We start from the raw sequence: 2,500 nt of genomic DNA, 5'->3' as shown, positions 1-2,500 counted from the left end.
CCGCAAAACAACTGCCCCCTCGCCCCACCCCCCGTCTGCCAGGAAAGTCCCTCGTGTGAGACTGGCCGTGTGAGTGAGAAAGCCCACCTTTAAATATCTCACCGCATGAAAGGATTTACAAACCTGAAACTCGCTCTGTCTGCTTGTTTGTGTGTGTGTGTGTATGTGTGTGTGTAAGAGTGTATGTCTCTCTCTCTCTGTCTATCTCTCTCTATCTCTGTGTCGCTGTCTGTCTGTCTGTTTTTCTCTCTCTGTCGCTCCATCTCTCTCTGTCTCTGTCTCTGTCTGTTCTCTCTCTCTGTCTCTTTCTCTCTCTCTCTCACATCTGTGCTGTCCTCTCTGTCTTTATGTGTGCACACCCGTGTCTCTCATGTGGCCTTTATTCTGTGTGTTTGTCCCCTCTCTCTGTTTGGGGGGGGGGGAGGTTTGTGCTTGTTCATATGTGCCTACATGTTCACATTTTTGTGTGTTTGTTGTTCTGTCACTATCTGTGTGCACACGCCTGTGTATGTGTGCGCCTTGTGTTTGCCTGTCTGTCACGTCGCCTGGTTCTGTCTGTATATGTTTGTCTGACTGTCTGTCTGGGTGTGTGGTTGCGTCACTGTCAAAATGTCTCACTGTGTGTGTATGTGTGTGCCTGTCTGTCGCTCTTCCTGTTGTGTATTTGTTTTCCTGATGGTCGCCTTGTCCAAGCATGTGTTTGCCTGTCTGTCAATCTGTCTGGCTGTGTGTGTGTGTTTGTTGAATTGAATTGATTGTCACGTGGCCCGAGGCACAGTGGAAAGCTTTGTCCTGTGAGCAATACAGGCAGATCACAGAGTTAAATAGCACAGATAGTAAATAACAGGTAAACAACGGCAAAAACAAAACCACAGGGACAGGTGAGTGTTAAGAGTTTGTGTGTCCATTCAGTATTCTAACAACAGAAACTGTTTTGAAACCGGCTGGTTGTGTGTGTCCAGGCTTCTGTACCTTCTCCCCGATGGTAGAGGTTGTGGATAAAACATTGCCAGGGTGGGATGGATCTTTGAGAATGCTGGCGGCCTTTCCCTGACAGTGGGGCCTGGGAGATGGATTCTATAGATGGGAGGTTGGCCTTTGTGATTGTCCAGGACGAGTTCACCACTCTCTGTAACCGTGTCCGATCTTGAATGGTACAGTTACCAAACCAGGTAGTGATACATCCAGACAGAATGCTCTCGCTGGCGCACCTGTAAAAGTTGGCAAAGGGTATTCACCGTCATGCCAAATTTCTCAGCTGACTGAGGAAGAAGAAACGTTGTTGGGCCTTTGTAACTAGTGTGTCCACAGGAACAGACCAAGAAAGCTTGTTGTGGATGGTGGCCTGTGTTTGCCTGTCTGTCACCGTGTGTGTGTGTGTGTGTGTTTGTGTGTCTGTCTGTCTGTCAGTCACTCTGCCTGCCTGTGTGTGGACGTGTTTGCCTGTCTGTCACCGTGTGTGTTTGCCTGTCTGTCACCATGTGTATGTGTTTGCATGCAATGTGGTTTGCCTGTCTTGTCAATCTGTCTGGCTGTGTGCGTTTGCCCGTCTGTCTCGCTCTGTGTTTGTGTGTCTGTCTGCCTGTCACTCTGTCTGCCTGTGTGTGGATGAGTTTGCCTGTCTGTCACTGTGTGTGTGTGTATCTGCCTGTCACTCTGTCTGCCTGTGTGCGTGTGTGTTTACCTGTCTGTCGTGTGTGTGTGTGTGTTTCTGCCTGCCTGTCACTCTGTCTGCCTGTGTGTGGACGTGTTTGCCTGTCTGTCACCGTGTGTGTGTGTGTGTGTGTGTGTGTGTGTGTGTTTGCCTGTCTGTCACTGTATCCGGCTGCCTGCCCGGCCTCACCTCCTGCCTGATTGAGTGGGTGTGGTTTTTGCACTCGACGCCTGTCCCCCCCCCCACCCCCCCCCCCCCACCCCCTCCCCCCCCCCACCCCCCTCCCCCCCCCCCCGTGTAGTGCCAGACCCTGAGAGAAACCGCTCCTCCTTGTGTTGCAGACCGCAAGGCCTTCTTCGTCCTGTTCCAGACCAACACGGGCGCACAGATCTACGAGCTGGTGGCACAGACGGTCTCTGAGAGGAAGAAGTGAGTAGTACCCAACACCGGGTCAGCGTAACCCGTCGGGAGGGCAGGACCATGGGTGGGGGGGGAGAGGGGGCTGTCGGAAGGAGGGGGGGGGGGGGTGGGCACCATCGGTTCCCGCACCTTGGCTAACGGTGAGAGTCGGAAACGCAGGTGTCCAGCCTGGACGAAGCACACCCCAGTCAAACAGCAAATCCAGATTGGACGGCCCAGAGCAGCAGCCAATCAAAGGCCAAGGGAGGGCCGGCCCCAGCTGAAAAAAAAGAGCCCCCCCCCACCCCCCCCCCCCCCCCCCCCCAACCCCACCCAACCCCCACCCTTGGGCTGGACGCCAGCCGTTGGTTGGGAACTGTTTGGAGAAATTGCGCGAATTTTAATCTAAAATCGAGCATTGAAGCCTCTTCGCAAGGTTTCATCTCC

This window comes from Chiloscyllium punctatum, chromosome 34, assembly GCF_047496795.1.
Source record: "Chiloscyllium punctatum isolate Juve2018m chromosome 34, sChiPun1.3, whole genome shotgun sequence".
NCBI lineage: Eukaryota > Metazoa > Chordata > Chondrichthyes > Orectolobiformes > Hemiscylliidae > Chiloscyllium > Chiloscyllium punctatum.
This window is presented reverse-complemented; position numbering follows the sequence as displayed.